The sequence below is a fragment of the Contarinia nasturtii genome, unplaced genomic scaffold, assembly GCF_009176525.2.
Source record: "Contarinia nasturtii isolate CC-2019 unplaced genomic scaffold, AAFC_CNas_1.1 Cnas_scaffold_928, whole genome shotgun sequence".
Classification (NCBI taxonomy): Eukaryota; Metazoa; Arthropoda; class Insecta; order Diptera; family Cecidomyiidae; genus Contarinia; species Contarinia nasturtii.
This window is the reverse complement of record NW_022198275.1, coordinates 2,299,538-2,326,890: the sequence shown is the minus strand read 5'-3', so window position 1 is coordinate 2,326,890 and position 27,353 is coordinate 2,299,538. Positions and strand designations below refer to the sequence as shown.

Genomic DNA, 27,353 nt, shown 5'->3' with positions numbered 1-27,353 from the left:
GAAACATGAAGTCACACTAAATAATGCCATTATCTGTAAACAAGAGAGTGAGAGAGAGAGAGAGAGTTGAACAAAAGAAGTTGGATTCAGGCGTTTTCACAAATCACCTTAACCCGATAAGGTAAGAGCACACTTGAAGCGTACTTAATCCATACGCTTTGTCATTTTTACATATATGCAAATATTGTGTTGGCTTTTTTTCCACGTGAATTGCGTGAGAATGCCTCTTTTTTCGTTATCGCCAAAATGTACAAATTTAAAATACATGAAAAATCATAAGATGAACCGTAAATTGCACGAATAATACGCATGATGTAAATTACCCTTGTATAACACGGTGAATTTTAATCGAAACAGTAGAAAATGTCACCAAAAATTATGAAGCAAAATGGTAAAGAGTGCTAGAGAGAAAAAATCATTCCAAGATGGTAATTTTGGTGCACCAGAAATGTTTTCATTTTGCCTCGATTTACTCGGTCCTCGTTTTGTTACCTCTGAATATCGCCGGTTTCAGTTTGAAAAACCCTAACAGCATTCCAAACGTACATGAAAGCGTCCCCATTATACGATAGAAAAATGGTAATGTTTATTATCACAAAATATGCAAAACAAAGCGGAATGCGTTCGCGGTGCTCAGCAAATAACTACGGGAAAAAGAGATGGGAATATTTTTTTTAATGAATAAATCCATGTTGTGATAAGATTAACGTCGTACAACACAAAAGAATTTAATTTTTGCATTAGATGCGAACGTTAAGATAAACAATCATGTCGAGGTGTACTCAATCGTATTTTGCATAAATTTGTCTTGGGTTGTCTTGACGTACGTTTTTTTTTTTCAAAAAACGACGTACGTTTTTTCGACGGTCTTATGGAAAATGGATCGCGAGAAAAACATGAGTGGGTATGATACACCCGAAAACCAACGTCAAAAAACCATCTAGATGACAAGGAAACCTCGAGACAGTTTTTGTGCGCCGAAAAGGAAAAAAAGGGAAACGTAAAAAAGTCATTGTTATAGACGACTATGTTGATAGAAAAAAAAAAGAAAACTCACAATGGAATGTGGGTGTATGTGAAAGGAGAAAAATGAAAGGCGGCCTCAAACCCAAACAAAATCGAGAATCGAGAACGTGTACATTAAAAATTATGTCGCGTGTGCCGTGTGCGACAATGACAAAAACGCACATTCGAAGGCGTAATGTGAATGAGTATAATAAAGATAATCTTCAAAACAGAAAACGGAAAAATGTGAGTATTTCAAGAGTATGATGAAGAGAAAAAAATGTTTATTTTGACACTGCCAGTCTCTTTTGGTGTGTACTAAAGCAAATAGCATGTACATCTGCACTGATTCCCTTGAAGTCCGAAGTTTGTTATGATTTTTTTTTCTGTGGTTGTTTCGTTTGGCAAGTAAATCGAGAACAAAAGCTTTTACACAGGAATACGAGCGTCTTGCCACAATTCTCTCAAGGAAGTTGTGTAATTTGATGAACATTTCTGGGTTTCTGGTAGAACACACTGTTTTTAGCACAGCAACAATTTGAAATGGTCGTACATTTAGTGAAACTTCAACGATACACGTAAACACTACCTGTTCTTAATGATACCACATGGCCATTTTCCATTTCATACCTTGTTGTTTGACATCAACACAAATGGTTTCCGCACACTTGAGACAGACAAGAACAACCCAGAATAAAAGGAATGAATATACAACATCTTGGCTTGGCTTCACATGGCTTTTGTATAAAGGAAATGAACCTAACGGAATTCCCATAATCGTAACCGAAAAATGAAGAAAATTGCAAATAACATAAAGCATCTTGATTTTTGTAGAACGAAAGCGAAACCATTAGAACAAAGACGCACATATAACGGCAGACAAATTGTAAGATGCTTTAAAATTAAACGTCAAATGGCAAAAGCGAAGCGGCCCAAGAACAAATGCGCGATAAAACTTATTATACACGAATAATTTGATTATGTTGATTTGGTTTATTCGTGGTTAACATTGACGATTCGCGTTTTACTCTCTCGCTCGCTCGCTTGTCATCCTTTTTATTTTCCGCGGCGAACATTTTCATTTTATTGTCACATGATGTCGGTGCTGTGTGGCGCACGATTTTTGTATGGATCATTTTATGCCACCATTTCTTTTCTTTTGCATTTATTTACAGTTATTGGCCATTATTTGTTCTGTCTTTCTCCCTTGTCCCGTCATTTTGTTGTTCTTTTTAAGGATACAAAAGATAGTCCTATTTATATATACATATTTGAAGATTAAGTGCTTGAGCAATGTTTACAAGCGAGATAAAAATCAAAGCAACGCCAGAGCCAAAAATGCACAGCCATAAATGCGATGAATGATGGGTGTTTAGCATAAAAAATTGAATTTCGTAGAATGCGATTTGTTTGGCTGGAAGGCATTGGCTCTCCTCATTTTGTAACAAAAAATGAGAAAAAAGATGAATCACGGCAACTTCATCATCCATTCAAAGACGAATGAGTTTTGATCTTTTTCATAAAATATTTCGATGTTATAAAATGGAATCGTAAAGAACGCAGAAAATTTTCCACGCACTTTTGCTCATTCACATGGTAAATATTCTTGGCAACCCGGTCGGTGAGTTGGATGAGAATCGTCGTTGTCGTTGGCTTGTGCAACACACCACTTCTATACATTGCATTTGGCATTAGAAACAGCAATTACTCGATTATATATACATTTCACTGAAGCCCCAATGCCGATAAACCCTTATCAATTTCTGCCAGAAACATAATGAAATTGTGTGCTCAAATCCACACGTCAACTGAACGCAATTGCTTTTTTCCATTAAAAATGACCAAAAGCATTCCATAACAAGTTGATTTCGATGCGCTACTCTGTCGAATTGGAATATGTGCGCTACAAAATGTTACTGCCTCGTTATTTGCATATTTGTGCTCTTGCTATTGCGGCCAACACATTGCCAACAAATAAATATGTATAACTTCATTCTGGGCGCTTGTGTCATGGCTATTTGTTGCCTATACGACCCGATTGAAGTGAATGTGTGAGTTAATGCCGCCTGTGCACATTGTATATGTGTGCTGTGTGTGCATCCTTCTATTTGTATGCATTGTGTTTGTGGTTTACTACTTGAAAAAGGTTTACAAGTCTCTAACCTAATTGAAATCATCCCCGAACTAAAATGAACACTTGTACAACACTCATGTTTTGTAAATCCCATTTCGTGCATCCACATTTCTCGATGTTTACCCAATGCGAAACACAAGCAAGATGATGCAACACAATAAGAATAAACCGACACTCGTTTTTTTATATCGCATTGTTTTACATTGTATTTTTTATAGTCGAATTTATGGTGTATGCATCTGCATTTAAAAGCAGCAAATTGCAATTGTGATCGGACATTTCAATAGGTGTTATCCTAAATCGGCCATCCATTCGCACTGCAAATGTGTGTGTGCTCCATTACATTTGCTGACGGGCGATATGGTCGGTGCCGGTTCAAAGTTATTGTTGTGCATTTTTTTTTTTAATTTTATTGTTGCATTTGATTACATTTTTTCATAAACATTTTTTTTGCTCACAACAAAATTGCATCGCGAACATGCAACCGGCTGAATTTCTATAGATTAGCGAACGATTGCTTTGATATTTTCATTTTATTTTTCAATCAAAACGAAAATAAATGGAAAATGGTAAATATTTTTTGATGGCATTTCTATCATAATTTCTTGTTTGTTTGCAAACAATACATATATATTCAGAATTTCGTTAAAAAACCAACGGAGGGAAAAAACATAGCAGATAAACCAAATGGTTATGGTTGAATATTAAAAAAAACACATTGATTTCAATTTAAATAAATGCATATGTAAAAATTGCAGAAATGTGCGAGTCATTTTTGCATTGTGTGTCGCCGGCAAGAGTATTCAGAAAAATTTCAATTGAATTGTTTGTGGCATTATTCCAGATACAATATTGATTATTAATTCCCATTCTTCGGCGTCCACGTCTCGATTTCCTTTGCCATCTTTACCATCCAAACCATTTTCATTCATGCCATTCGCTCGTTTGTCGCATGTGATTGTATTCGAAGTATGCACAATTTTGATGCATCCATTCGCTTTTTTCCTGCCATTCATGTCTTTTTTTCTTATACTATCTGTCTCTCTGTGTTCGCTTCCGATTCTCGGCATTATTGTGTTGTTTGTACGACGTTGAAATTGATGAAAAATATATCAGGCAAAAGGAAATAATTTTCCATATTCTCACAATAGAAAATAATTCGATGGAAATATTTTGAAACGATTGAATGAGCAACGAAGAGACCAAAAACTATATATAACGAAATTGAAAACGTACTTCACAAATTATTGATTTGGCAAATTCTACCTATTTATATGTAATTTTTGTTAGTTGCTGTTTCCTTTTCTTTTTTTTCCCATCATATACGATATACTATAATTGAACCGCCTAGAATATTCGTGACATCAAGAAATTTGTCAAAATAAAACTGCAACGTGCATATACACGTTTTTTTATATAAACATGTTGTTCTTCTACTTTAACAAATTTCCTGAGCTCACGAATATTCTAACCGATTCAATTATACATTAGTAATAACTTTGAACTTTGCTTGAAAACGGGAGAAAAATGAGAGAAAGCACAGCAGGCAAAACCATCTCATTGAACATATAAAATTGGAAAACAGTTTGAATATGCATTGTTGGTAGAAAAATGTGGCGCCAGTACCAGAACTTAAGAAATGCTGGATACGCAAAGTCAAAATGTCGGACATTTCGCATTCAAAGAATACGAATTTGTTCGAGAATATTAGACGAAATTTAAATCAAGCTGAGCTGTGTTTGTGTTCAATTCGTTGAAATTCGTTTGCTGGGCGCACAAAATTTCAATGAAATTAAAAGAACAAATCGTATAGTCATGATCAAAGAAATCTTTGTTGCTAAATCAACTCACTGTGAAGTTTGAAATAATCGGTTTGCTCATTTATAAATATCGTCTGGCCGTTTATACAAAAATTAATGCAAATATCCATGACAAATGACGTGATTGCGTAGGAATAAAGTACCTTTCTAAAATCAGAATCAATAATAAGAATAATAATATAGTGTATGCCCCGAAAGCAGCTTTATATTTGTTTTATCATTTGTGCAAAAATGAAAACGTTCACTGTAGAACATCAAGTACGCAATACTGTTTTGAAATTTTAATTCCGATCGGTTGTCCGGAGCAACGACCTCAATTTACAGAGTTGATGTTGTTCTTGTCATCGTAATATATCAGATTCATTCAAATGTAGCATTTATAAATTTGTTGTTGGCTTTATTGCTCTTCTATAGATTTCGATGGCAGTAAATTGGATTTCAAAATACACAAGTTCATCTCATAGTGTTGTTCACATTGGCGTTCAGAGATAAAGAGAAAACATCTTTGTTTAATGCATGTGCTATGGAAATGTTTTCGACGAATTCGGCTTAAGATACAGAGCAACTTGTCTATCTTTGGTTTACAGTATATTGATAGTTCTTTTTATAGCATCTCTTCGGCCGGCTTTTCTTTTGTCTATGAGAGTGTGTGTGCCTGTGTGTGTGAGTGTAAACCTCAAGGCTGTTTACAAACACAAACACTCTCAATACTCTGCTTATTCATTGAGGACTTATTTACCGATTAACATCATAATCAGACCAAACGGAAGCATTGTGCAGCCGGGTGCGTTTTATTGCACGGGCGTTTTGTGAGTTTTATTGAACGCTTAACCGTCATGCTTCGGATTCACATATGTAACAAGAAAATCAGAAAATCACAATCAGCTAGAGAGATAGATAAAATCTACGTTTTAACACCAAATAGAATTCTCAATGATTTTACCCCCCCAAAAAGTGGCCCAAAGGTTTATCTACGGATTTTGACTTTTGCCAGTCATGATTTACGAGCAAACCATTGCTGTTTTGATGTTTGCATGGTTTCGTTCGTTCTATCTCAGCCTTTGTTCTTCAATTTTCGACAACATACAATAGTGCTTTTGTTTTGATCGGATCCTTTAGCGATATACTCACAAATTGACCTATTCTCTGTTACTAGGTTCTACTATCAATTCAAAAAGCACTAATTCAGATGAAATCGTATTTTATGCCCTTCCATGCCAATCCCATTGAAAAGCTGCTTTTTCATTAAATCCTCTTCTTAAAATTGGCCTCTGTTGTTGCCGATATTCACAAGTTTCAGCCAAGACAAGCAAGTTCGGTTTCAATTTATTTTACATTTCATACTTTGCTTCACATTTGAATGATATAAAATGACAAAGTTGGAGAGTACTGAATAAATGAATACCGAAAATCGATTGAATATATATCATAATATCTCAAACGATTTGCAAACATATTCATGGAAAATGGAAATAATAAAAATATCTTCATCAATATGTTGCCAGCTAAATGTGATTATTATCGATGGTGGTGCCACCATCAGCTACACAAATCTCAAAACGGTTCCTTTTGTAATTCTCTTTCTTTCTTTCTTTCACACCCGTTCTCTGTTTCTCTCTGACATTTTCCAAACAGAATTCGTATTTTTTTTCTCTGTCTCCAATGCTGTACGGGGTAATTTGCTGGCTGAAGCATAAAAAATATGTATGTTATGTTTTCACTGGATAAATGTATACGATTTTAGTAGCTTTGTTTTGATTCATACATTGTTTGTGATTATTTATTGTCGGCCGTTACCTAATTCGTATAACCATAGCCCAACTGTGCTCCCTGTATAAATTTGCCATAATAAATTTTCAGGCGTTGAACAAGAGACTGAATTGTAAATGTTTTGAAATGTGTGTGTGTGTGTGTGATCCGACTTTTTGGAATGTCGGCGCTCTCTGCTCAACATGGCGCACACACACAAAACCAATTGAAACGAAGCAATATTTCATGTTTCAAATCACAACACTCACTCTCCGGTGTAAGTGCTCATATATAGCAGTGTGTAAAAAAATGGAATAATAAATACGATATTTATGTCATTTTTCACGGTACATCGAGTGGGTGAGTGAGGAGAAGAAATGGAGAACGCGAAAATACCCTATGAAAATAAAACAAGTATGAATACGAGAATCGAGCCTTTGAATACATTATCGTCGTATGTAAATTATCGAATCGAAAATGCATCTAAATATCCAATTTGACTGCCATACAATCCACTAGAAATGAACAATGTTTTTCCTCTCTTTTCCGGCTTCTTCTAAATTTATATATGTAACGTACACGCAATCATTTATTGACGGTGATGGTGGCGCACGCCCTTCAAGAAACGAATTGACGATTTTATTGTTGGCAATTGCGTGCAAATGAACGTTCCGACGTTCTTTTCAATTGAACGGTTAAAAAGAGTTACGCGTATTTCATCCCATGCGTACATTCTTCGCGTTCTTCGAAACGCTGACGATAACGTAGAAAAAACGTACAACAAAGTGAACACGGTTCACAGTTTTGTAAATTCGATGGCATTCAATAAAAAATGATTCAAGATTATTATTACATTTTGTTATGCATTCCATTTACGATTATTATTTCAGATGGCCAAATATAAGGCTGTTCATGAGCGAAGAAACGTATTTTCTTTTTCTCATTTCACTTTCCGTATATATGGGATTTCTTAAATAAAAAACGTTGGTATGGTAACAGACACCCAGTTTATATGTCTTCTATTCACTGTTCGTCAAAGAAAAATTCGAATTCATCTCATCATTTTTCTTCTTCCGCATATGAACAATATACTTCAATTCAGCACTAATGAAATATTAGCTGTCACATACATACAACAAATAGCAGGCGATATGACAAAATAAATGCCAACAGATTGCGAAGATTTAACAACAGAAGCAACAAAACAACATTGGATTTCAATTTCACACGAAGCATGCAATCGATATTCTCGAGGAAGTTTTATATTCATGTGCGTTGTGTCATTCATTGATAAAATGTATTGACGGCATTTTGTGTATGATGTATAGTAAAATTACATATTTGTGTTGCTTTCTTTGCATCGAATGATTTCATATACACAAAACTCTCTCAGGTGCTTCGCCTAAACGCAACATTCACATATGATGCTTTGAATGAATCAACAAGAGATGAAGGGGAAATAGAAAAAGAAACATGGGATCACATATTCAATTGAATTTTTCGTAAGATACACCTTTGGAAATTAAATCAGTCCTTTTTATTATCTGACAATTGTATTTGAATTGGTTTAGGTGTTAAAAACGGGAAATTCGGTTTTCGTTGGAGTCTTTCCTTATAACAATGTTCTACTTTGCCACACTTCGCATTGTGATCCAATAAAATCAACCGAGCATATTAAAAGCTCTCATCCTTCTTTTCTAATATCAAATCTGCCGAAAAAACAACCAGATTTTGTAGCAATACATTGAACGATGTGTTCGAACAAAAATAACGTAGGTTCTATTTATCCCGGAAGATACGGCATATTGGAAATGTAACAGCCATGCACTAAATAGGATTGAAGTGAGTCACCAAAATAGCAAGAATTGACACTAACCGACAAAAAGTAGACATAGGAAATTATACGACAGTTATGAAATGTATCAGGGGAAATTTAGTTATCAAATCAAATCACCGAAAAAAATGTTGTTTTTCTCTCTGTGTGTGTCTTTTCAAAATGTTTGGCCCGAAATAGAAAAAAAATGGGAGCACAAATAATCAAAAAGATAAACAGGCAGCAATGGAAAGAAAAAGAAGAGGGCGATAACATATGATGACAGACTTACACATAGTTTGGCAAACAAAAAGAAAGCGAAGTCTGAAGGCGTACATGGGATAGTCAAAAACTCTAAAAGTAAATAATAAAAGTTTGACATCGTCCAGCCAAAACCTAGAATGTCTACGAACTATGTGTCTCTGTGCGCATTTTATTTACTATTTTGAAAGCACAAAACTGTGGTGTGTGCCAGTTTTCATCAGTGCATTCACTTGTTCAATAGCATTTGGGACTGGACTGATGATATTCTCCGATATGGTCATACATGTTCAGATTCGTTGAGATTTCCCTTGAGTCAGCAAATGTGATACTTTCTAGTCTTTTGTAATTATATTAAAAATGCGTATGTTTGTGCTTCTCTTGTTCAGTTATATGAGCATTATATGATTCTGTCACTGAGACCACAGAAACAAGTTCAGGCGATGATAATTAAAAGTGACACATTTCATTTTCCCCTTTCCAAATAGCAACGCATATAACAACAGCATTTGGTAAAAATATATATCTTAAATTGCATGTGTACAAACATCATCTAATTTCCTGTGATGTTTAGTGGTGAGATTAATATTTAAATGGATTTTTTTGATCATAACTTCCATCGCAATTGCGAGTTATCATTGCTGATTAACTGAGGCCGTAACATTTGATGAGATGAAAAATATTATAATGACTTGCTTGTATTGTTTCTACTTATTTTAGTTTAACTTCTTTATTCTCTATTAAAAACTTGGTAACTTTCAAAGAAACTAAGAGTTCTAATAAATTCGAATACAAAAACTTGGAACTTTCTTTGTTTGATTATCGAAAAAAAAATTGGATTTCCAAAAATATTTAAATTAGAAATCTTCAATCGGAAATTAGTGATAGTGCTTCTATTTTGTAGATTTAAACCTTTTGTCTTGATGAATTTATCGTTATTTCGATAATTAAACAAACGCGAAGATATTTCAATTTAAACTCTTCTTTATGAAATATGAATGCTGAATTCAAAGACATGAAATACATTCAATTATTTCAGTAGATGTCGAGATAAATGTAATTCAGTTGGTTGAATAATGAGTAGCCGTCATTGAACTGATTTCGTGAAAAATATTTCCGATTAAATTCATTTTGCTATATTTCTAATAATTTTCTAAATGTTTAACAAATTTCAAACACAACCGAATCGGTTAGGATTCAAAACTCAAATTCATCATTAAATTCAAATGCCCTTTCAAAAGCTGAATACTAGACTAGAGAAAGATGTCTTTGTTTTATTGATGATACAAATTAATTGCGTTCAATTTTCCATCGTTAATAATGTAGAAAGCAATTTATGGAATTTAAAATGTATCAAAGGGGTCTTCAGGTGAATACAATTCTTTGTCTACATGTGAATACGAACTGTGGAATTCAGTTTGTTTTTGATGTTTTTCAGAAGAAAACAAAAAAAATCGATGAAATTTCGATCATTCATTCGTATCGAATGTTGAAACTATTCTGTCTGTTTTATTGGAGTGTTATTCTTCAAAATTCCTCGTCTGTACCTATTTTTCCATGGAAATTCATGAAAAGTCGTGACATAAAAGGTGATAAATTCTATGCAATGTTGGCACCAAAGAGAATGAATTTCGTAGAATTTTGAGACAATTCGTCTAATACGACGAATATGCCTTGAAGCGAGTATAAAATGGTATAACGCGATATTTTTTTGCCATTTCCATTTTATTCTATTGAAAAATTCAAGGGCCAGACAGAAATGGGTTCATAGGCTTTTGTAAGTCTTCACAACGTAACTTCTCATACACAAGATGAATTGAACTCACATTAATCACATTTGAGTAGAAGAAAAAAATGCATAAATACTCACACAATGGGTGGTTGTATCGTGCAATTGGGTTAATTTCATGACAATATTGTTATTGTTCAAGTTTTACAAATTTCAATAAATCATTATTTCATAAATATTCATTCAAATTCACTGATTTTTAATGGATTCCTCTCCAGACGGACGAACGGAATGTTTCAAACAAAAATGATTTTCCACAAAGAAAACGTCGTACTTGATCGGAGTCATAGATAAAAAGTATGTTGGAGTTGAATGCTAACCGCATGTAAAAAGGTTGTCTTGTGGCAAGACAAAGGTGGAAGGTGAATTTATCAATTCCTTGGATCTCTTGAATGGTGAATTGCGTGTGGAATGTAGAGCAAAAATGCTTTCAGCGATATAACCACATCACAACCAGATTTTTGTGAACACACATCCACGAATCTTTTATCGTCTATTTTCTTAACATTTTGAAAATCGGTAAAATGGATGGAAATCCATATCAAACTATGTAATTTTTCGAAATCATTGGTTGCCAACTGATTGTTTCTATCTCCTTTTTCCTCTCTGTTCATTGCATTTCTATTTTTCCAAAAAAAATTACACAATTTTGTCTATTATCTGTCTCGTGATACTTTTTATTTTGATCACAATTTTTGGTATATTGTGAAAACGTTCTCACCATTGAATTTTCTTTGTGCTCTTTGCTAAAAATTAATGTGATCATGGTTTTGCGTGTTATTCAGTTAAGACTCACTGCACGAACACATTTTAACAATATACCAATAACGAATTTGATAAAGTATTTGCGATAAAGTAGGCTTATAAAGCCTGTATGAAATTACAGCACACACACAATGTTCCTTTCATTTAATATAACCGACATTCATGAACATGTGAATAGACATATTGAACAAAACGAAGATTTTTCTTTGTTGAGTGACGGTTTTTTTTTCATTCTCTTTGATTCGTTTTTTTTTTTTGCTCAGTCAGTTTCGCCCGTGAGCTCTGTTTGCTTTGGAAATTTTACGATGATACGTGTAAAAGCTGAAGCTGACGGAATTTCAAGTTGCGGAGCATAACATACGTATCAGTCGTGTACGTGCCAAACTGAAAATATTTCTTGTGCACAGATCAAAGCCAGTCAAAGGACAATGAGTTCGAGTGTATAAGTGAATCAAAGCAATCTGAAATATTATTGATTATGATTCTACGTTTTTTTTTGTCATACGTGAACGGAAATAAATTGCAAAGTAGTCTTTTTCTGCCTTTTTCCCGTGTACTCTTGCAAATCAATCAATTAAATCTTCAAAGGGAATTCATCCGTACAAATAATCCATATTGAATTGACACACATTTTTGCAGATGTTTTTTTCTTTGAGACTAACAATTTTGCTGTCACATAATATTGCGTAGATTCGCATAAAAGTTTGCATTTGAATGGAAAAAAAAGAACAAAGAATGGCACCCACTAAATAAGAGAAAGACTGTGTATTGAAAACGATGGTAGAAGCAACAAACATTGTACATCAATATCATGGGGTCATTTGTGATGGGCTTTGTATTATTCGAATACAAAAGTATCATATTAAAAGGTGATGTGGATAAAGTCAAACTAAGAGCAGAACAAACAAAATGGTCGGTAATATTAGGGGTAAATGTTAAATCTTGACGATATCATTTACCGTTTTATTCACCGTTCTATTTTTATTGAACAAAAAACTATGAAGGCGGTCGCTATAGCAGCAAAAAAAAAAAAGATAGCATACGAACAGTTCTTTACATTATACATTATCGTTGTAGGTTGTTTCGGCTGATATTCATCTAATCATAGACCGAAAAAAAAGAAGAGAAAAGGCTAGATAAAATGCGGCAAAGGTATTTCGATGGCTATACTTATGAAAACAATGACAAAATAAACGTTATATTTCGTTGGCAAAGAATAACATTCAATGTGTTACATTTTATTTTTGCTCTTACTATCACTCTCTATGTGTGCTTGTTATTGATTGAATTTATTGATAACAATTGAATTTATTGATATTGATTCGGTATATTTTTCGCTTCAATTTTATTTTATTAGTCTTTTCCCTCTCACAATATTTGCGAGTACTGCCTTTGCATCCGTTACTTTGAGTAATTCCATGCATTGTATCGCATGGTGCCATCTTTTCTTAAAGTCGCACACAATCTAACTTTTCTCTTGATTGCGTATGTCCTAATCCAAATTTAATATACCGTCGATAACGTTTATTTTGTTTCTCTCATTCTCCATTTTCTCGCCAGTGCCATCAATTTCGTTTAACTTTTTTTTGCTCCATGGATGCTATCTACGATATTTTCCTCCATGGAATACACCTTGGAAAGCGAAAGCATTTCATTCGCTCTCACAAACACACTTGCACTCACTCGATTCTCGAATTCAGTTCAGGTAAAACCACGAGATGAATCAAATGCTTCGAATTATTACATATTATTATCTTTTTCGTAACGGATAAGTTTGGCTCGATCCTTTTTTAAGACCGAGACGGGCCAGAAAAAAAAAATAAAAACACTGCTGCAAATTCGATGTTGGCGTTATTTGGGCTAGGGCATGGATTTGAAATTAAATGAAGCAGACGATATTTTGAAAGGAAAGTATTAACTCAAGAATATTTATAACGTTTTCGGGGCGAAATGTTTGTTGTCGATTTGTTTTCGTTTCTTCTTTCGTGCTTGGTTGTTGTTGTTGTTGTTGTTGTTTTTCTTCTTGCCGATGTTAGTTCCAGTTGGTCAACAACAATAATAGATTTTGTGCGAATGCACGTTCGCCGACACAAACCAGATGGAAGAATAAGTTGGAAAGTTTTACGACGCCGTTTGCAGCAGATGTACGCAATCTCATAAACATGAATAACTTAATAATGTACTGTAATGGTGAAGCCAACACGGAACTATTTTCGATAAGTCTTTTTGGTTACGACTTGTTATTTTCATTATATTTGGCTTGGGTACGAGATGTTTGCGCGATACGCGTACAATTTCTCTTTCGGCATTTTACCCATAGAAAATATTCGATATAATCTTTGAAATTAAAGAAAAATAAGAACAAAACTTATGAAAATCAAAATAGAAAATCGAACTGGATTCTCAATTGGTATCGGTGGAAATTGTTCGATTTTCAATCTCAAGTCTCAATTTGTAGTACGGGTTTCATTACTCAATCACAGAAAACTTATTCGAATTTCGTAATATTTAACCACTTAATTGGATGGTATTTATTGATAGTTTATACGAATTTCAATCTGTGTTTCATTAAAATTGAAATGAAGATGTGAAAACTGGCAAATTCCATGTTAAACTCATCCGTACACAAATTGTTTAGCCAGAGAAACAGAAAACTTGCTAATTGGAAATATAAATGGTATGTGTACATGATTTTTTTTTTGTTTCTCTGTGTTTTATCTCCATTTTCTCTATTCGGTAAACTACATTGTCAATGAATAACGTAAATATTTATACAAAATTTGCTTCAGGGTGAGCGATTTTCGATTTAACTTTTCATATGCATTCAATTAAAATGCAAATGTTTCAATTTATGAATTCAACTGTGGAAATCGGCAGGTTTCTATGTCATATAGCACAAATCAATTGTTTGCACAAAATGTGCATTTGATTTTGAGAACTCTGTCGGATGAACAATCGGAAGTTTGTGTATGCCGATGCCATGTTAAACTTATTTGTAAACATCATCAGAGAATTTGTTGCGCGAAGCATTGTTGTAAGTGCTATGGCAATTTTAGATAATGAGTTTGGTTTTTGTTTTGCAAATTCACTGATTTGGTTATCAAATTGATCGAAATATGGTATATGAAATTTAGCGAACCGCCATCAGGTCACCTGTTTGCATGCATCAAAATGAAATTATCACAAAAATTCACTGAATCGCATAAAAGCAAACCTTCTCTATTCAACTGCATCTGTACATATGAATGAATAATATTAACAACAATTGAAATACATTGAAAAACAATTGAAATTCATCACATCCGTTGATTGTTCTATTGCTGTCAATCAAAATAATACTGATTTGGGTTATATCGATAGTGTTTAATGTGTGACTACAATGATTTTGTTTTTACTTTGCTTTCGTTCACATTCACCATAAAAACGATATTGTTGATCAATCTCCATTCAAATGAATTGTTGCTGTTGTTTTTTTATGGAAAAATTCTGCACAATATTTGTTTGCGTAATATTTTCGCATCATTTTCATAATAATGGCAAATTCCATGTTGTTTGGTAAAGATTATCATCAGACGGCTTTGCAGGAAGTGATAATTGAAGTGAATTTCGTTGACCATGCAAAAGCCTTGAAATGGCTTAGAATTATCGTAGATTAAAATCGCACACTGGCAAACGAAAAATGATGATGCCATTAAAACGGACATATCTAATTAGCAGGGGACGAAAAGCACTTGGTTCTTTTGATACCACACTACTAATTACATCAAATGGACGCCGAGCATACAAAAATACGGCGGATTTCGTTTCCGAGAAGCGCACGCAATTTCAATCAATGGTGAAACACGTTTGGAACACAATCAGTACACAATGGAATTGGTATGATAAACAAAAACCCGTTCACACCTTCTGCAATACATATTATAGTTTGAACAATGGAACAAAACACACGGGAACTCAGATCGAAAATTAATTTATTTTGTCCAAGATCAACGTCCGACAGAAACAATTGCACAACCATACAAAGTTGCCAGACCACAAAAATGGACGAACGATAGCACACTCACACACACACACACACACACACACACACACACACACCTATACCGCTTAATAATGGTGTGACGACAATGATGTGATTGAAAATGTTGCAATAATACATATGAAGGAATTTTATTGCTGAAATTTAATATATTCAACAGCAAACCAACAGCAAAATAGTGTGGTTTTGCGTCAAGCACGTACAACGATGTTGGATGACGTGCATGCATGTGTGGTTCGCATTCGAATAGAATTAATCAACGGAAAAATAAAACAACAAATTAAAATTCATTAGAATATCAATCATATTTTCGGTGTCATTGCTGTTTGTTAGGCTGTCGGCGTTGGTTGTCAGCAACGGCACTGTCCAATGCCTAAAATAATGTAAAATTTGAATAATTACTTTGCAACTTGCTTCGGTTTTTCGGCCAATCATCGTTTTTTTTTTGGGAGGTGATGAAATGTTGATTGCAATAAAATGGAAAATGTTGTGCACGAACACGAAGCAAGATTGGAGAGAATGGACACACCGAAGTGGTAATTGATTAAAATGTTCATTTATCATTTGACATTTTATTTCTCTTTTGTTTCGTTCGTTTACAATGTAATTTTCAAAATAAATTAAATTGTTGCGTTTAATGGGACCATAGAGAATAATCGAAGAAAAAAAATCGTCTTTTTACAGACGCTTCAAAGAAATATATTCTGAGAAGCTTTGTCTCGTTGCAAATAACAACAGACAAAAACTGTGTAAGACTTTTTTTAAGTTTATTTTGCTGATGAATTGGCAATAAAATGCTATTTCTCATCGAATATGACTCAGGCAAGTGCATTTTTTTCTCATTTAATAAAGTGGTCGTAAATCTCTGGTTTTAAGGCCGAATTTTTGAATGAAAAAGAAATCGTACAAAAATTCGACAGTTTTATTTATTTTTTTCTTCTGCTCCATGAATTTTCCTTTTGTGCAATCATGATTTTAATTTGAAGCATTTTTTTCTGCAAAGTCACAGCATCGGGTGAAACCAGAGTAAAATGTGCCAACGCACGTCCTTCTCATTTGAAAAACATTATACGGTATCATTGGAAAAACAACAGCAAAATGTGCGAGTGTGTTTTTCAGTGGACGATTTTGAATGAAGCAGCAGAGTGAGTTGTGGAATGAATGGCCAGACAGAAAAAGCATTGAAATAGAGAATAAGAAAATGTGAATTTGTGGTCGACCGTATTTGTTCGTACAAAGGCATTGAAAACAAGATTAAATCAATCATACTCGCTTTGGGTAGGCTTTTTCATGCAATCTAACATTCAAATGCGTCTCTTTCACATTCCTTTTGACATGCTTTAATTCGCATGGCAACATTACTATTTTTGGTATATTGCATTGGCGTAACCATACACTTATTTCGTCCGCACGCAATTTTCATCATCATTCTACAATTTAAAACGAACAATTTCGATTGAAACAGATCCCGTGTGTGGTTCCGCCGTTGGTCTACTGATTATGTTCACTTTTTACTGCTATCGCTAACATCGTATAATCATTATTGCGTTTTACCTCGGCTTCAAACTGGTAATTCACTTTACCAATACACATATCAAAAGCCACAGAGGAAGAAAATAACCGTTTGCCGTGGCACATTCTCACAACCGCTCACAACGTACTAGAGAATCACCGCTTCATTGTGATTATGATGGAAAAATCACAGAAAAAAAGAATATTCTGCTCGATGCAACACTGACTGACTCACCGCCAGATGATGGCGATAAAATACGAGTATAAAAAAAGTGACTGGCTATTTTTAATCTACTTTACATTTTATTACTTAACATAGCCTGTATACATTTTTTTTTGCTATTTTTATTTTAAATCCAATAACCATCAGTGTAGAGAGAAAAAAATGTCGACACGAGAATTTTAATAACAATATGCAATGTTCGGTCATTTTCATGTTTCGTTGGCGATATGCTTGAGTATTTTCCCCATCATTGTTCCCTTATAAGCTCAACCATTTGCAAGCAACATATAGTCACACGCACACTAAGCTTGAAATAGGCAACACTGTCAGCTGTTTGCATTGGTTATTAGTATGTGCAATTCAATCCGGTAACATTTCTATAATACAAAAGCGTTCTATTTCGACCAATTAATTAAAAGTATGCACGCGATAAATGTGTAACAAAATGCTACACGAATGTCAGCCGCTCACTCGTGTGCCGCAAATGAATTGCACCTCATTTTTTTTCGTCTTCACTCTCTGTCTCTCTCTTTGCCATTTAGCTTTGTGTTGGGTTCGCCTTATAGTTTTTGCGTTTAGTTCTGCAAAGTCGCGAGTAGATGAGCTCATTGGCCAGCAATAAATGTTAAAATGGAAATTACTTTTGAAAGCCAGGTGCTTAAGCAGATACTCATTATCGTTGAAATTCAATTTTCTTTCAACATCGACCGAAAAAAAAACAGTTGCCTTCTCAATGGCGCTACTTCGTTTTTTTTCTTGGAGTTTGCATGTTGTTTTCGCTAACTTTACTTTCGATGACATTGATAAAATGATGAGCTGACTAAATTATCTACGTGGCCGGTATTAAAAATACCAACAAAGGAATGCGAAAAAAGGTAAATTGAACCAGAAAATTATGCAAATCGAACTAATGAAAGCGAAAAGAAATCAACAAAATTGGATTATCATGTGGTTTTTTTCTTGTTCGAGCTTGCTGTTGCTATTGTGAAAAAAAATTTCGCGCTTTTTTATAAATTTTTTTTCTTCTTCGCATCAAGCAAAATCCAGATTGTCATTGAATGTATTCCGTCGGTCAAATCACCAAATTGAATGTGATGGTATTCAATTTTTTTTTCTTTCGTGAAAAGAGACTGGATGTGCCAAACAGAATACTATCTGAACGAATGTCTCGAAACACGTTTTTAACGTCACGAGCGGCACTGGTTTTTTTTTGCTTGTTTTTGATTAATGCGTATATATGTTTAAAATAAAAGCCAATCAAATATTCAATTCCAGACGATAAAAAAAAACCGCGAAACAAACTGGATTCATTTCCTTGAATATCGCACATGTTGTTGTTTTTTGTTTTCGGAACGCATAAAATTGTATGCATTAACAATCGTATCGCTTATAAAATGGCTTCGATGCAGACAACGGGCGCATCTTGCAGCTGGTTTTCAATGTGTTCCGCTTACCTTTCGATCCTCCGTCCATCCGCTTGTTTATTCGTTCAGAAAATCAGCCGATCAGTTGGCAGATAGAGATATCAAATAAACGCTAGTATCGATGAAACGATTAAAAACCTATTAGCGTCACATCGTCTTAACACAAATTACATTCGCAGAATCGCTTTTTTCATACAAAATTTATGTTCCGGAAAATAAATTAAAAGGTGTGAGAGGTAAAAAAAAATCCGATCCAACGAAAATGAATAAGAAAAACGTTTCAAAGTGAGTGCACTCCTCGGCGGGACTTTTTTATAAACGATAAAACATCCGAGTTAATTGCTTTTGAAAGGCTCGAAAACTGATTCAAACTACTAATAGGTTTGACATCAATCGCAAGGTAAATTTCAAATAAATCGATGGAGAAACACAACGGATTTTTTAGCGAAGAAACAGTGTAGTTTTCTAGTTTTGAAGTAAAACCAAGCGGCAATTTTCTGCAATAAATAAAATCGATGATCATAAATCCACATGGAATATGAATTCCCACCGATTCTATGAATCAATACATTTTGTGCAGAAGGAAGTTGTGCGACAATGTTAAATTACAACAATAATTAATTGGCCGAACACAGAATTTTCCGGCGAACAATGAACTGTTATAGTTGTTGTAGCCGCAGACAATGCAAAGAGTAGCCAAAGCTGATTGGATTCAATATGACGATAGAAAGAGACAAAAACCAAACGCACCAAAGTCAAGCCACTGGCATTCCCATTCAGGTAGTGTTGAACCGAACGTTCAACGCCAATACAATGAGTAGCTAGCCAACAACCAGTACAACAGCAACGAAAAGAATTAAGTGAAAGTGATTGTAAATGACATTTGATTGAAGACATTGCCATCATATGAACATAATAGCGTACGCGCGCACACACACACTCATCCACATTGGATTTGCCTTCATTTACACACTGACAAAGAATGTCCGTTGTTGTATGACGTACATGATAATGTGCTTAAGCCTATGGGTGCAATGCGCCATGAATCCGCACATCGCATCGAGATGAATCGACGTCTTTAATAGACTTTGATGATGGTTTAATCTGGTTATAAGTGTCTATGCATATTATGTGCTTTTATGCTTGGCCTTATTTTTAGATGTCGGTTTTCAGTATTATACCAAGTTTGCAACAACAGCCAACGCTCACATAGAAAATTGTTCATTGTGCACGTTCCAAACTATATTCGCAAGTATTAAATAGCAAAAAAAAAAACATAAAACCATCAGCCATTAATTGACACACATTGTAAATAGTGAGTGAATATACGTGTTCTATCGGAACAAAACTCATTTTCGCTCATGTAACATTGGAATAACTGACATCTCTTGCTGTATACACAAGTGAACTGAAACCGAAGTGAGAATAAAGACAAAAAGCGAACAAAGCACACTTTTGTCTGCGCTCACAATGGGAAACTTAAATGGAAAAAAGAGTAAAGAAAAGAATTGAAAACCGATTTAATAATGGAGAGAATTTATTTTGATAATCGCTAGCGAATCGATTGCGGTTGAAATGTAGTTTAAGTCACACAAACACCATATTGTCATTGTCGTTATTGTTGTGCGCACGACCAACTTACAGCAATTTTATCACAACAAGACGTTAAATGTAATGAAACTAACGAATAAGTTTTGGCATCGTTGGAGTTTCACGCTGAAAGGAAGAAATCGATTTCTTTGATGTGACACATAAATTGCTAAGGAGGCAAAGTGAGAGAGAGCGCGTAAGGGGACGGATAGAGCCAAAGAGAATTATATATGTTATATATTTGTGTGCTAACTATTCAATCGATCCTTTATTCCAAATCATTTACTCTCATAAGCGTCAAATGACATAAACTTTCATGAAACATGTTTCAGAATGACACCAAATTACTTTTCCATACGTGCCGTGCCGCGACCGTTTTGTGCGATTGTGTAATATGCTATGGATTGAGCGTTGCTGCTCTACCGCACACTAGTTCCTATTGTGCATATACCGTATGAAATATATTTGTGTATGTATCGATTGTGATGTGCGAAAACGCTGTGACAGAACTAAAAGACAGTAAATGGGTGACAGAAGTCAGAAGAAAAAAAAACAAAATAAAGCAATTGATTTAACTCATTTGGTGCATCAGATAGAAAACATACATTGGATTTTCACTCAAAAATTGAATAAATTAGGCGAATGAACACCGGTAATTTTGTTATTGTTCAACGACATTTTCCATTAAATTTTGTGGTTTTTGTTTGCCAAGTCGTTTGACACCGCAACAAGAGACAATTGTCGTGTCGCATCGCAAACCGATTATGTGAACCAAACGATATACCGCAATCACTTATACATGTTGCATGAAGTCATGCAAATGCACAATGGTAAATGCAAAAGAAAAATACTATCGAATTAAAAAAAAATGGTGTTGACAAAATGTCGAATTTTAAAATGAAAGGTGAAGAATTATTTCATTTAACAGGCGACTGTTAATGAAAATTGAGTAATTTGCATGCATAAAATGTTCGCCAAATTTTAATTTCTTTCTATTGTATTCCAATTTGTGTACACACACATACACACACACACACACACTGACTCGATTCCATCACACATATACAATCGCTCGCACAACATAAGCTGGATTTTTGTTTTTCTTTTTGTTTGTTTTCGCGCATTGTTTACATAATTTGTTGAATTTAACATGCCGTTCATTGTGCCCAGACACAATTCGCTTTCAAGACAAACATTTTCACTGCACAAATTGGCATTTTTATCGCGTTTGTGCATTGTTGTTGCTTTTTTATGTCTGTCATTCCAACTCAATGCTTGGAATAAACAATTTATTTTGAAATAAAATTGTGATTTCTTGTCAAAAACTTTATTTCCGGCCTAAAACGTTTTTGTCTGGCGCTTTTTTTTGTTTTAGTTGCGGGCACATAGCCCATAAAATCAGCGAACATTTCGGTATTTATCATGACATATGTGATATGGAAATGTGTGTGTGAAAGTGTCTCCATGGATTTTGAATAAATTTTTATTTTTATTTGCACAGAACACATTTTGGTTGCCATCATCGGCAGAAATAGTTTTTTTGCTCTCTCTATATTGAAACAAGAAACTACCAATAAATATAAAAGTTGCACATTGCTGATATCATACGAGAGTCCCTCATCGAATAATCACCATACGCAAATTGAATATCAAAATCAAACAGAAACAAAAACTGTATATTTTGATAAAATTACCAAAAAAAAAAAACATTCGACTGAATACTATTCAGTGAATAGATGTGTCAGACCATGCTTCGGTTTTTTTGCTCTTTGCTTTACACAAATATTCAGACAAGCGCGTTCGCACATATAAATTTTTCAATTATGATTTTTTGAATATTTAGCAAATTTGTACTTTCGCAAAATTGGTGCACGTTCATTGTTTTCGATTATCAAATTCGAATATTGATTTTTAGTCGTATATGATGTGCAGCAAATTGCGCGCAGGAATGAAATTCACATGGAATTCAACACTCTATTAAAACTTGAAAGCGTTGATAATTAAGTGAAAAATTGCGCATCCGAATTTAAACAACAATGAACAAACAAATAACGAGAGGAAAACAAAAGTAGTAGCTTTAAAAATGTTTGGAAATAAAAAATGGCGTGGATGTGTTTCTGACACATAGAAGCATAAAGTAAACAAAATAGAAATAAAGGCATTTGATTGACATACTATTTACTGTTTATTAAAGTTATGACAGGTAATTCTTCAGGTTTTTTGTGGAACTGAATTCAGTGAATTCAATTGACAAAACAAAATCGCAGTTCAGTTGTCAGGCAATTATAAATTTTTGATTAAATATGTGACGTTCAAACTAGTTTTCTAAATATATAAAAAAGGAAAAAACAACAAAAAAAGATAATTTTTGTTAATTCTGATGTCTTTGACCATTTGATCAAGTTGAGCGGTTTGTCAAGGGCTGTGGTTAAAATTAGTTGAAAAAAAAAATGATACGCAAGTGTAGATAAACATGAATAACATTCTCAAAGACAAGAAAAAAATGTGCAGCAAAGGAGCACATATAATAAACTAATTCGTTTCTCACCTTGTTCTTCGCGTGTTCAATGTATGACCATTTTTTGTGTGCTGCTCGCCAACAAATCCAACAAGTTTACAATTTTATCTCCAGCAGTTAGCACTTGAAAACACCCGTGGACCGATATGTTCGAAGAAAAAGAAGAACTACCATGTGTAGGTCAAAAGACATTTAATGGAAAAAAACTGTGCCGAACACTTTCGATTTCGGATTTGAAAGTTTTACCAGTCGCATTGCCCATATGATTTTGAATGTCGGTTTTACTAAAAGTGTATGATTCCAAACACCTTGATCTCTGCGTTTTCAAGAGTTTTCGAACACTTAACGCCAGACATTGAAACCGTTGGACACTCCACACCTCAGATTCTACATGCAAATCGATTTCCATACAGTTTTACTGTTTGAATTTATTTGTGATTTAATTTTTAGAATGTGCCGAAAAATACATAGAATGTTTCGCGTGTAATTTAATGTATTGTTTGTTTCGGTTTCAATGTCTGTTCAATGCGAAACACAAAAAACCGTGCAAAAAAACAGTGTTCTGTGTCGAAACGATGTTTTCGTATTCGCTCGAGTTAAGCAAGTAAGTCGATGTTTTTCTATTTTCGTCACTGTTTTATGTATATGAATGACACCATTCGCATTTTCATTTCTCGTTTCAGCATTTAATTACAACTTAGATATATGAAAAATAGCGTCGTTAAAAGGGCAAAGACGTTCTTTAGTGTAGTTAAAAACCATGAATAAATAAATGTAAGTGTACGTAAATTAAAACGTAGAGGGGAAAATGTTATCATAATACACAATGTATACTAATATAAAACATTAAGTGAAACAATTCACTCGAATGAACGGGTATAATTGTGTTGGCTCTTTTGCATTTATACAGAAAGGAATTACTCCCCATCGGACGATATTCATGGAAAATACTAAAGTAAGAAATAATCTACTGGATAAATAGTGACGCATATTTAATTCAATCCATTCACGGTTTTGAGTTGCTTACTCTATGAAATGCCACTGACTTTTCTCATTCGAAACATACAGTTCCTTTTAAATTATCAAGTATGAACAGTGGGCGCCAGCGAACAACGAACAACGAATTGAATTGTCGGTCAATGGCTTTAATTTGATATATGTTTCATTATACTCTGATACCAATCTTATGAAATATTCTAATAAGCATATACAAAATAGTCGGAATCCATTATAATCGAAATGGACTTTGGTTACATTACCAATATCATTAAATTACATCACCCTCAAAATGATATAATATTTCTAGAAATTTAATGTATCTAAATGACAGATCAATCACAGGTAACCGATTAAATTGTTTACGGTAAATTTCAAAATCTCAATTTCATAGGATTTCCATTGTAATTAGAATAATAACGTACATATCGTAATATAAATCGAAAAACTAATTTGACAAATAAAATGACTGTCCAGTAATAGTAGACGTGATTTCAAATCGAAATCGAATGCTACATACGTACCTTATGGGAAATTTGATAATTGCGTATGGATTAAGGATAATTGACCAATCTGTCGGTGATAGTGTTGAAAACATTTGTTCATCATTTTCGAGTTAACTCAATCACCGGACTGTACAATAGTATAACCATATAATTGCTGATTGTACGCTATATCTTCACAATTCCATGAATGAAATTACCCTTCATAAGATTTCTTGCTGGTTTTTTGACTTCGCATTTTATTTGAGGCAAAGAGAAAACACAATGCATATTTTAATACCATCACAATGAATAACAAGAACCGACCATTCGTTCGGCTATCTCGTATCTCGTTGGTTGGGCGTTGATGATAGGCAAAATGTGCTAAAAATATAGCGCGATGCTGATAAAAATGCAAACTCAGTGAATCTCGGGATATTATGCTGTGCCAAATGTTGTTTAATAACGCTTAAATTATCCAAGCGACGCTTTTCGATGACAAGAACAATGCATTCTCGTTTGTCAATGTTTTGAATAATTCAACGTTTAATCAACATAAAATTACGAAAATGTAATTGGCCTTTCGTCGCTTCAAACCAAAAAGCCAACATCATGGAAAAAGAACATATTACTTCCTCTGTTTTGTCGTTTTCTTGTTTTCATTTTTTTTTTACAATTTGTTTCTGTTGTTAAATGCGAGACTGTTATTTTTGCTTTGAAGTGGTTGAAATTAAAACAAATATCCGCCTATTTGCGATGCATTTATTATTGTGGTTGGCCACAAGAAATCGAACAAAAAAGGCCGACCGCCCGACAAATTCTATGGGACAAAAGTTTTTAAACAAATATCAGTATTTTTGCATTTCCGTCAATGGTTGCTCGTTACACATTGTCTTCGGATTTGGTTTGAGAACAATGTTTTTGCAACATTTGCAGTGTTCACATTCCAAAAATAAGCTGCAGTCGTGTGAAAATTTCAATGCGAAGCCGTTTCGATTCCGAACAATTGTGCGCACACCATAGGCTCGTAAGCGCGCGAACGCGTGATTGCCAAAGAAACAACACACAACAAATTATCAAAACAAAACGGTGTTAGTAGTATGCTTGTAGTTACTATCGTTGTGTTGTTGCTGGTTTTTTTTTTAAATATTTGGTTTGTGCTTCATTTTTTTCCATATTGCCATTCGTTTTAATAATATACATGAAAATTCGCTTATGAATTTCATTTTATGGCTTTCAGCCCAAGCCGTGTTGAGTGTGAGGCAATTTTGAAATTGATTGCACTTGGCCGACATAAATAATGTGACTCTCTAATGCACGGGCTAAAACTCAACGTAATCGCACATCGAATTCATGTATGTTTTACACATACGTGCATGCGGTGGTCGAGAGCGCACGAGACCAAAAAAAAAGTATGAACCATGCAACATATACTGTGGCCATAACCAGTAGACACTGCCCCATAAGTCTCAGTTTAATTTGTATAATTATGAATTTCAAAACTCAATATATTAAAAGAGGAAAAAAACGTTAGATTATGTGTCGGATTTAGTGAATAAATTTGAATGCTATAAAATGAACATTTCCGTTTCATTCGTTGCTTTGACAGAATTTATTTCTTCAGATTTTGTTTTATTTTCCAACCAAAACTGAACTCAACGAATACTATAATTTTTCCCCTTGTATTCGGCCATGATTTCGGTTACTCAATCGACGATTGTCGTGCAATATTGATTTTTTTTTCTCGTCCACTTTTGCTTGGAATTTGACTTTTATTTTGAAAAGCCACTCACATATGTTCCGAAGTATTTACAGTCGAGTGCGTTCAACATGTGATTTAATCTACTCATTGATTTCGAATCGAAATGAAAATGCTTAGTGAATTAACTCAATTATAAAATATACCAAAAGGGTGTGACTCGGTAAAGACATTTATTGATGCATAAAAATGAGCAAAAAAAAATTATGTCTGTGTGACAAACACAAAATTGAAAAGTCTACATTTGAAAATTGAGATGCGAAAATGTAGCTAGAAAATTCACTTACCATAAAGAAAAAGTCATGTAACAATATTCTGCACTGGAATTGGTCGATGGAAAAATAAGCAACAACGGCAATTTTGTTGACAGTAGCAAAGAAATTCAAGTCAATTTTACCGTATGTTCAAACGCCAATATGATACTGTGTCTGTCTGTCTGTTTGTCTATAGTTGGATACACTGGAATGGCATGAGGTTCGTTTTCATGCTACGCTTGCCGTATATGATTGCATAAGTAAATCTCTTTCTCTCGATCTACGAATCTCAACTGACACCATTTACGCCAGCATAAACTTAACACGAATATAATTCGCGACACGAAACACTTTCGATGGTTGTAATAACAACAAAAAAAATTGATTTATATGATAATAAAACCGTTCAACACCGCGCAAATATTCTCTCTTTTTTTATCCGCAAGTTGCGAATCACTACAATAACGATGACTACACACAAAAAAAAACTATCGATTTTTATGATTCAACAAATGAAATTTAACACCGTTTATGGACTAAAAAATCAAGCACAATCAATCAATAAACAATAATAAACGTTTCGAACGGAAAATAGAAGACAAAAGATATAATATTTTAATGCAATTGAGTGTTGGTAAAAAAATTGCACAATTTGATTCGGTTTCATGCGTTCGGCCTAATACGGTAAACAAATGATTGTTTTTGTTTGTATTAAGTAGTTTACGTCACTTTTTCGATTTTTTTTTCAACTTGCAGGTAAACTGGCTTGGCGAGGTTGCGAATTATTTGCGACACACGAAAATGTATTTTTTTTTTTGCTGATATCAATGATGCACTGAAGAAGAAGAAAGCACACACAATCTAAAAAGGGAATACAGAAAGAGAGAGAAAGAAAATTGCGGTTAAAATCAGAATGAAGAAATTGGTTAAATGATGGGTATTTTGTTTGAACGTGAATGATACGTTTAAACTCGCATTTATGTCACTGTAAATTTAATGAGGTTTGCAATTTTTATGGCCATTTTTCCTAACACAGACAATCAATTCAAAACGCCCAGTTCAATATTGATTTTTTGTTTTGTTGTTCGAAAAACTTCAAGCGTGAATTTTATTTTCATTCGTATCGAGTAGAAAGAAAAGCACACACATACACACACACACACAGAGAGAGAGAGAGAGAGAGAGAGAGAGAGAGAGAGAGAGAGAGAGAGAGAGAGAGA

At 34.0% G+C, this 27,353-nt stretch overlaps 1 protein-coding gene across 3 annotated transcripts in view; it reads right to left on the bottom strand.

Moving 5' to 3' along the window:
• Positions 1 to 27,353, bottom strand: part of LOC116343073 (furin-like protease 2) — a 210,287-nt gene that overhangs the window by 176,860 nt on the left and 6,074 nt on the right. For all 3 annotated transcript variants that reach the window (XM_031770962.1, XM_031770961.1, XM_031770960.1), the window contains exon 2: positions 26,167 to 26,994. The gene's annotated coding sequence lies outside the window, so the exon portion shown is untranslated. The remainder of the gene's footprint in view (positions 1 to 26,166; positions 26,995 to 27,353) is intronic.